Source organism: Montipora capricornis, chromosome 6, assembly GCF_036669925.1.
Source record: "Montipora capricornis isolate CH-2021 chromosome 6, ASM3666992v2, whole genome shotgun sequence".
Classification (NCBI taxonomy): domain Eukaryota; kingdom Metazoa; phylum Cnidaria; class Anthozoa; order Scleractinia; family Acroporidae; genus Montipora; species Montipora capricornis.
This window is the reverse complement of record NC_090888.1, coordinates 52,902,541-52,912,561: the sequence shown is the minus strand read 5'-3', so window position 1 is coordinate 52,912,561 and position 10,021 is coordinate 52,902,541.

The window sequence follows — 10,021 nt, the reverse complement described above, 5'->3', positions numbered from 1 at the left end:
GCAGGCTTCGATTTATCCAACTTGAATGCAGCGCTGGAAGGAAGTATGTCACTTCATTCACTTTCTTTCATTGATCGTTTAGAGTTATGAGATGTCCTCAGTCCTTTGAAAGAACATCTTATCTCAACAGATACGTCGACAGAAATTTAATACCAGCCGCTATTTTGTGTATGTGTCTGAGGCCAACCTGGTTCACTGCATTTATCTCATGTGCAAACACTCTCAAGATACACTACCTTAAAAATTTCAAGAACTTTCATTTAACGGAACCAAAACATTATTCTTAGATACATCAACTGATCATGAAGGCATGTTAGATAATACATGCTAAAATGAGTCAATAATGAAGTTCCAGTTTATTACTTTATTGGATAATTCTGTCCTTGATCTATGGTAACTCCATTAAGTCTAGCCACAGTAATTATTCATTGTTTTCATCATTTATGCTACCAGCGAATTATTCAAAAGTGATGTTGATGTTCTTAGGAAATCTATACAATAGTGACGAATGATGTGGTCACTGCCATCAGACTTGTAGGTTGTACTGAAATGAAATTTTCTGAATGAGTTCTCTTTGGGGAGGTAAAAATTTCACTTGACCATTTGAAGATGTAAAATTACACCCAGATTAAATGTACAATTAAAATTGGGATGTCTGGAAATACATGAAGTAGGTCTTGTCTTCTGTGCAATGTTTAAAATTAAAAGGACAATTAAAGGCAAAGGAGACTTTGTGATAGAACTCTGATACAATATTAACTACTTATTAATTTCGATGTGGGCAGTTCATGCTCATTCATATTCATTGCTCACTTTTGTGGTAAGTTACTATCTCACTGCAGAGAATAAAGTAAATTTATCTAAATCAGGATGAAAGTGTACAAAATGTGCAGCCATTGATCTTAAATGTTTTTAGTCTATTAATTAACCCATTGACCCCTGGGGGTTCCCTATTGAAGAGTAAAATACCAAGTATGGCCGGTTTTGGCCGGTTTAGGGGTGAAAGGGATTTATATTATAATATTATTAAATATAGTACGTCAATAATATTACCGTTTCAGTAATTGAGCCAGTATTTAATAACTAATATGTCCCAATAAAATTTAATATTGATTCCAACAGTGTTAAGTAATTAATATACATTGATTTAGGATGATGGAACATCACACACCATTTTGTGTTCATTAAATTTATTTTTTACTTCATTCTTGGTGTATGGCAACTTATAGTAACTGCAAAAAACTTGCAGAAGAAATTGAAGAGAAGGTATACCTGAATATTATGGCTGTTTTGTGTGTCAAAAAATTTAATTGACCTGGTTTTTGTTTATTTTTGCTGCCATTCCTTGCACACAGTCACATGTCTCATAAAGTTGAATGTGCAGACAAAGGTAAAATAATTCACTGTACAAAGTTTAAAGAATTGTTATATTTGTATTATTTATTAAATGGAATTCCAAAAGCAGAAAGGTGCAAATAGTGACGCACACACCCATGCAAGGTAGCCACACAAGGGAATGAAAATTTTAAAATATGCATTATTTACAAATATAATGTATAATTACTTATCATGTAAATCATCATGAACAAAATTATTATATTTTACAATAATTACTTGTCATGTAAATTTTACTATACAGTTTGTAAATATCTTTAAAATTTCAATTACTACAGTTTCCCTCAAATTTAAAGTAAGAAATTTATCAAATCGAAAAGTGCAGTGCAAAGTTGTGGTAAGCAGGCATTTTTATTTGTAAATATTACTACACTAACTAAACATTTTTTATGTAATTAAGTATAATGTTTAATAGCTGGGACAAATATTTATTGCAATAAAAGCAAGAGTCTTATTTGCAGTACACTGCATTTAAGAATGCATTGCATCTCAAGAATTTGACCCAGAGTTGAATCAACGCATCACAAAGTGCCAAGTTTCGATGAAAATTAGGTTTACTTTCACAGGGCATTTTCGTGCGCCCTGCCACTTTTGAAGGAAAACTTTCAAAGCAGTTCGATTCTTCACAAATATGTGCTTTCCATACTAATGGCGATCGCTGGACAAAGACATATTTGCTGAGATTTGACCGAAAGTAACGTGAACACTGACGCCGTTGTCTGATTTGGGGTAAGAAAATTTCAGTTGCGCGTCAAATATACACGGTTGTAGTTCACATTTCAAGAGGAGAAAAGACAAAAAAATGTCCAGAAGGTATGAAAATCACTCATTAACAATACAGAGACTTTTGATGTCTTAGTCCAGAGAAAATAACACTTGATGGTGGAAAAAACAAGCACTGTTTCGTCGACAAAGAAAAGCACTTTGGTAAACGGAGAAGTCGAAACGTCGGGGTTCAGTATTCGCTGTGCCACTTTTACCGGGAATATCTCTAGTCAAACCTTATCTTTGGCTCACAAAATATCACCTGTTGACGGCTTTTCGTGGACCAACGTCGGAGACAAAAGTCCTGTACTCTTAATGACAGAGTTTGGTTTAAACAGAAAAAGCTATAAACCGATTGACATTTTGCAAAATGACTCTTTCGTCCGGATAGAATGTATTCGCTTAAAAGAGAGAACAAACGAAATTCTTCTGTCATGTTTTTCTGTTACTTACCTTAACTCCATTCATTGATAAATTTTAAGCTGTGACATCCTTTAAACGGTTTACCAGCTCATTTACCACTGACGCGCCATAAGCAAATCCCGTCAACCTGGCAAATTTGTTTTGCATTCACTTCAAGCGCGGGTATCCACGTGAAAAAACCACAGCGGAAAATTTTATTGCCGGTTCCAGTTACTTTAATACGTAACATTATTCAATATTGTGATTTGCACATTCAATCATGACCATACGCGTTGCAAATAAGGCAAAATTTTTCCAACTTTGCGCAATTCTTTGACAAGTCTGAGCACACCGCATCATTCTAAAACAGCCGATCTAAGCTTGTTTCGTTTCATCCGAGATAAAGGACTTTCCCAAGTAGAAGGAATTGCCGAGGTCTTTCTAGCTTTTGTCCATCTTCTTTCGGTATTTGTACCACAAGTGCATAGATAGCATTGAAAGTGAATGCAATAAAAACTGCAACTAGCGACAGCGTCGACATCTTTTCTTCCCGCGTTCTAAGACTGTCTCGAAGGTTTTCAACCAATCACAATGCAAATAAAATTGAATTTGCCATTGATAATGCGCATGCGTGACATTAGTCTCCTTTGTTGCTATTGAATGTTAATACATATGCAAATAGCGTTATTGAAAATTCGTTCGCGTTAACGAAGTGCATAGACCTTTTTCGTAATGGCGGCCCAATAAAATGTTCTTTTGTTTTAATGCTAATAGGCCTTTCTAGCCTCCTTGCAATGGGTAAAATTCAAAAGAATTTGTTACCCAAAATGAGGCTAGTAGGTCCAATTAACATAAATACAATAGAATATTAAATCAGTCGCCATTTATGAAAGTGGTCTATGGAAGTACTAATAAACGTATATTTACCATATAGTTTCAACTGTTGACGTAAATGAATGTATATTTTGCGTAAATGAACAGCAAAAGGTGTAAGCTTTCTCTTTATGTTTAGGTGAATTAAATTGGCTTGAGCCTGCGATCCAATCAAAAACCAGTACCTGGTCAGCAGTCAACTTAAAAAAAATAACAGCTAACCTCCATGATCTCTGAACTTGAGTCCGCGATATGTTCACGTGAAACATATCGTGATACTGAACAGCGGATACCATGTTTTGATGGCTTTCAATTGCCCTTTTCACGGTTAGTTTTTCTCATTTACATTACAATGTAATCTAACGTGGATGCGAGGCAATTTCGGGTTAAAACTACAAAATAACCCGAAATTGCCTCATATACATGCTAGGTTATATTGTAAGGCAAATGAGAAAAACTAACCGTGGAAAGGGCTATTGACCATAACATGGATGTCCCATATCAAAGGCGTATGCTGTAAACTAGCGTGATCCTGGTCACATTGGCATACATGGAGAGGTGGACGTACGGACGTACGGTTGTACGGAAGGTCGATGACATCATAGCTATAAAACCAGAATTTCTCGCATCGATCGGTTACTAACAAAGGAGACTTTTGTCTGATTGGTTGATGGTTTTGTTTGTACCCAGGTTTTTTCACACGCGCACGCGCGCGCAAAGTAACAAACAAAATAGCAGCCAATGATGTCTTGTGCTCGATTACTTGCTCCAGGGATTTTTATAACAACAGCGACGTGTACACTTTTTCTTCTTTCGGAATAGCGGTATTTCAGTGGTAGAAGCTGATTTCTTTTAAGTCTTTCACTTTCGCGCCATCGATTTTTCGTCCGTGGCTTCATGCACAATTGATTTGGGCAGTTGATGAAAGTGCAAGATATTGTTATTTCCTATTTTTCTGAGTGGTTCAAAATTCCCTGGTTTTTCAGGAAAAATTACCTATTTTTTGTGCTCATGGCTGGAGAAAGATTTAGTAAGCTTGTACTTCATGTTGATTAAAAAACAAGAATTTTGAACCTCTCAATGATGACTTCTGAATCAGTTTGGCATTTCCAGTACTTTTCCTATCCACGTGCAAATGCTACTATTTTGTTCCTGATTTTAGGTAAAAAAAAAAAAACAATTCCTCATTTTCTGACCATTTTACCCACTTGACACCCTGTAAATAGATGCAAGATATTGTTTACCTATTGTCATTAATGTGACAACCAGAGGCTAACTGGCTTTTGAAACAAAGAGTCTCGAAAAGAGTCTTTTGTCTTCCCTATATATAGATGAACATCTAATTCACCTTAGCTCTCAACTACCATTTAAAGTAAACTAAATATCGTATCTTCAATCCTCATCAGAAAGTAAATTTCATTGTATTTCCTTCATTAACTTTAGCTGGTCAATGTCTTGAACAAGTTTCAATCTTAAGATACTTGGGCATGATATCTACATTTTGTATATTGGCCATCGCATGATCATATTCATTATGTTTGTAACAAAGTTAGTAAATGTATTAACGCCTTAATAAGGTTACGCATTATGTCAGTAAGCATTGTCTGGTCAAGGTCAGTAGATATCTATTATTCGCTTATTTACCCATATTTACTATATGGTTGCATAAAACCCATTGTCACAGCTTATAAATTGCAAAATAAAGGTATTAGAATCATCAGTGTTGTTCCCCTTCCCCACATTATGTTCCCTCAGGTCTATCAAAATTTCACGATTTTGGTAAAATGTGTACATTTATTTATGCATGATTATCCTGGTGGCGATAAGACGTAATTTTTTTTCGGGTTTCGACAAAACACTGACCCCCGGTCAACTGACCTTTACTGACTCCCTACTGACCCCCTTACTGACCCCCCTACTGACCCCATATAAAATCAATGGGAAAATTAAAATTAAAAAAGCCCAGAACCATCAATGAGACCCAATTCAAGTTCATCAATAAATTTAGCTTACCTGAAACTTTCAAGGTGGCGGACGCGTTCCAGATTTCCGACTCTCTTCTCATTTGACTGAAGGATTTGTCACGGAAAATCGAGCAAAGAATAAGTTGGAATATCAGCAAGCATGGTATTTTGTACCCTCTAGGAAATAGCGAGGAAATTCTGGCAAATTAACACGCACGCAACTAACCGCGAGCGACACGCACACGACTACATCAACCGGAAGTTTATTTTGGCAAGCCTGTAGTCCCAAGGACCCTCGCCTTCGCGAGCCTGTTCATTTGTCAGCGTTAATTTCTCTTTGCTTCCTTTCCCAATGCGTACGAAAGCAATATTTGATGATATTCAATCTTATTCTGTAACCCGTCAATAAAACCCCCACTAAACAGTAAAAGGAGAACAAGAGTCGGAAATCTGCAACGCGTCCGCCATCTTGAAAGTTTCAGGTTAGCTAAATTTATTCAATGAACTTGAATCGGGTCCTATTGATAGTTCTGGGCTTTTTCAATTTTCTTTTTCCCATTGATTTTATAGGGGGTCAGTAGTGGGTCAGTAAGGGGGTCAGTTGACCGGGGGTCAGTGTTTTGTCGAAACCCATTTTTTTCCATATTACTGGTTTCTGAGCAACATAATCATTCAACTCAGGATGCATCTTTGCAGAATTTATTTCTTCATGCTAAACCAATATAAGAAAATTCTGCCAATCCATTATTAGAAAATACGTTTGCAATGACCTTCCTCTTTACAATCTAAATAGTACGCCTAAAATCCTAATTTAAAAAAGCAATTTTTGAACACTTGCTCTGTTACCGTACTGATTTACTTACTCGTTGGTATGTACTCCAGCATCACTTGTTTATCAGTCTAAATATTGCAACTGAATGGATTATCCTGTTCTCTTCGTAGAATCGTAGATTGTGTACTATTTAAAGTTAAGAATATATTGATATACTTTGTCTGAGATAGCTGTTAACTTGAATTTATTCACATTATGGATTACATTCACATGTTGACCGGCTGGGAAAGCTTCCATCGAAGGAACAACAGCTTTCGAGAAGACAACACTTTATTCTGCTCAGCTCACATGCAGCCATGTTCGTTTTACGACGACAGAATTATCTCCTATCAACACACAAATGTTTTACCTGGTTATGTCATTTTGAAATGATTTTAATTAAGCATTTCACACAAGTTTTGCTAGGTAAAATGACTTTTCAAAAATCAGTTTGTACTTTCTTGAAATTTTTTTAAAATAAGATGACAAATTAAATTGAATACACTTCCTTTAATGTTGTAAAGCCTGTTTGCTAGGAACGTCCAAAATCCTGAGCAAGGTGCTGGATACCTGAGGTCACGGGACGTGACTTGCTGTCCAGTGTAAGATACTGGTGCATCTACATAGACCGTGTAATATATCGATAAATTGTTGGTGATGATAATGATAATAATAATAATAATAATAATAATAATAATAATAATAATAATAATAATAATAATAATAATAATAATAATAATAATAATAACAACAGTTTATAACTTATTCATGAGCAACCCATATAGACTTTGCAAATGGAAAGAGTTAAAGTGCATAATGGTAATTGTTATAGCTCTTTGTCAGAGTTAGTTAATAACTTGAACACATTCACAACCAATTGTTGAGAGGATTTTTTTTGGGGGGGGAGGGGGAGGGAAGGGCACTTTGTAAGCTTTAATATATTTTATGAAATGGTACAAAGAGGAAGTGAATTAAAAAAAAAAACTTACTCTTAACTGTAAGGTATTTTAAATAGGTTAACAAAAGTTGTGTACATTGATTATCAAACTGAACAATAATATTTTAAGGGCAACCAGTGGTCCAACCTTTGTAAAATTTATTAAATAAGTTATGTTTTTAACCAGAGAAGTGTCACAGGTAGACTTAATTAACATGGTCATTCTTAGAAAAGTTGTTGTCAATTTGCTGTCGATCAATTCCAAACAGCACTTGCTCCATAACGCTTCATAGGATTGTGGTGGCGTACGGTGACAACGATTTTGATGTCGCCAAAGACCACTTTGGTTCTTGACTTATGCATGTCTTGCCACCGTTTATTTCTTAGCGTCCCTTCCATTAAGATGAGAAAATCATGTACATAGAAAACACATTGTTAATACCTAAATAAACGAATAATTTATATGTGAAAATATAGAAGGGCCGCAGCCAGGATGAAACATAATTAAAATTTAAAAAACGATCTCTGGCTAAAATGATTAAGAACTACGAGCTTTCGAACTGAACCAGAGCCAGGGTCAGGATTTACCTCAATATCGTGCTGTAGTTTGATTAGAGGGTAAAAAATTACGACAGAATTGCTGTATAAGGCAGTTGGACGAGGTGATCTTTTGACCTTGGCGAGGGTCTTGATGGTCGTGTTTGTTATGCAAATTTCTCTCCCATGTTGAAGGAAAGATGAAAGCCCGTTCAACTTTTGAAGAGTCAATTTCTCCGGGTTGTAAAGAATTCCGCGCCTGAGAACCCCTCTGTGGCTAGGTCTTGGCTTTGGGGAGCAGAATATATAGGTGTTTGGAAGGTTAATTTCCAAGAACAGCCATAAGCAGACGTAAATTGCAGAGCTCAAGCGAAGGCGTTTTTGCTTCATGCTTCATTGATCATATGAGTTCTGAGTTCTGCAATGAGTTCTCGTAAAATTTAGGAGAAATATCACTAGCTTGTGGGGGGTGCAGGGTTGGCGCAGTGGTGAGAGCACTCGCCTCCCACCAATGTGGCCCAGGTTCGATTCCCAGACTCGGCGTCAGGTTCTCTACTCTGCACTGAGAGGTTTTCTCCGGGTACTCCGGTTTCCCCTCTCCTCAAAAATCGACATTTGACTTGATTTACTTTTACTGTTAATTTCAGTTTACAGTGTCCCAATTAGAGGATCTCAATGGGGGTGTAGCAAACACGGTACACGGTTAAAAATTTCACGATTTCACGGTGCATGCTTAATTTTTACATCAAATAATTGTTCAGAGCTTAGGAAAAACATCAAACAACATGGTTATCTGGACAAAATAATTCACGACACATGGTTAATTTTTTCCCTTTTACACGACACACGATTAATTTTTTGGACGTTTCACGCCACACGCTTAATCCCATTGAGACCCTCCAATAAGTGCTCCAGAGCTAGAACAACTAGACACTTAAATAAAGTTCCTTTCCTTTCTTTTCCTTCAGAAGTTTGTTCAGGGCATGTGCAGGTAATTTGTTGGAGATCTTGTTTCAAGTTTGTCCTCTCTTGGTTGCGGTATTTTGTCGATACTTGTTCCAAGCCAAGCTGGCGTGTTTCAATGAGGAAAAAATCAAGATGTGAATGATCTCGTTCTCAGAGACAAAAGGGAATAAAGTACATCAATAAAACTCTAATTTTTGACCTTGAACTGACAAAGTTTCCTAACAATCTGTCACATTACGAGCTAGTACGTCTGTGATTTCTAAGTTTAGCGTGATTCCTATTCGATGGCATTTTAACAGTTGACTCTGAAATGGCCCTTTTTCTTTTTCGTTTGCTTGCTAAGGATTTGTTTGTTTTCTTCTAAAACTCTTGCGATTCAAGAAAAATTCATTGACTAACTGATGAATTCCACAGTAAATTTCACTTGAAAATAACGATATTGCACTCATCGATTCGTGACTCATGCGATAATCTGGGATGGTCGGGGACGAATCGGGAAAATAGGAAGCGTTTGGGTTTTCCAACCTCATCAACTTCAAATTCTCCTCGAAGGGTCCGAGAATCGATTACGTCTCTGAGATTTCTTTTGAATGCAGTTAACATCTGCAGATTTCGAATGAAAGGTTCTTGACCGGGCCATAATTTCGCTACTCTTGACAGTAATAGCCTTAATGTTTGTTCTTACTCGTCTAATTGACGACACCAGAATACTGCCCTATCTATATCATCAGAGGACAACTGACTTCTGACGCCGTGTATCACACGGACAAGAGATTCGAAAAAGACATCAACATTTGGAATCCATTGAGCCGCCATGTTTTTGATTGGCACAGCCATGCTTTCGTTCTTATCGGGATTCGGATCAGCTCATTTGCATAAGATCAAACGCCGAAATATATGTCGACACTGCAGCCTCGATATATATGTCGAAAAATACATTAAAACGAGGCAATATAAAACGAGATCCATACATCGATTTGGACATATATTTTTCCAAACTGTGGACACATATATTGCAAGTGGAGATAAATATTGACATTTCGACATTTATATTTGGATCTGGACATACACATCGAAATTTGAACATATATATTTACATTTCGACATTTTGATCCTATTTGACACGCATACGCAACCACTAAATTTTCTTCTCTTTCTTCAGAAAAGCAGAACACCCTAGTATACCGTAACGGGTATCGAATGCCAGGGTCTTTGTCAATGAAGTCATTGACACTTTATAGGCCCCTCCTCTATCATCACCAACAATCTGCGCCATTTTGATTCTCCCAGCCTATGGCTAGTGTCAATGGGTGCTTTCCATTATGCAAAACTGACCGGTCAGAGAACACGGGACCATCCACTGAAAAATGG